Source organism: Trachymyrmex cornetzi, unplaced genomic scaffold (genome assembly GCF_001594075.2).
Source record: "Trachymyrmex cornetzi isolate Tcor2-1 unplaced genomic scaffold, Tcor1.1 scaffold702, whole genome shotgun sequence".
Classification (NCBI taxonomy): domain Eukaryota; kingdom Metazoa; phylum Arthropoda; class Insecta; order Hymenoptera; family Formicidae; genus Trachymyrmex; species Trachymyrmex cornetzi.
The window spans coordinates 173,372-173,948 of record NW_017300029.1 but is presented as its reverse complement, the minus strand read 5'-3'; positions in this window follow the sequence as shown (position 1 = coordinate 173,948).

Genomic DNA, 577 nt, shown 5'->3' with positions numbered 1-577 from the left:
GATGCGAGTATTAAGACATTAGGCTTAAGGTATGCAAAAGGTGGTTTATGAACTGTTCATAAGAAAAGTCTGTTAAATAGGGAGTTAGAATATGGTCACGAAATGGAGGATTGACTTCTGGGATCTTGATTGGTTGATATTCTTTTATGTTAGAGTAGAGCACTAAAGACATAGGTATTCCTATCCGCCATTTTTGTGCCAAATCAGAGCCACTACAGCGAGTGTTACAATGCTGATCGAAAGTCGAACAAACAAGTCGCCGTATTTAATCCACAAAGTATGTATTTTTCCAGTTAAAAAAAACATTCACACAAACACGAAAATAATTAATTTCTGTGTCAAAATAGAAATTTGTTCTTTTTATCTGCAAATATTTATGTCTCGGAAAGATAATCCTCAAGATGTTATTTTCTTGTTGCAGAAACAAATCGTATAAGGGCATAGTATTCGCATTTAAAAAATGCCTGGCTGTGCCGCAGTTAATTGCAGTAATCGGGTTGACAAGGGCTATAGGCTCTTCTCGTTCCCGGAGGATAAACGTGGGACAAAATGGGTTCACAATATGCGACGAGATAAG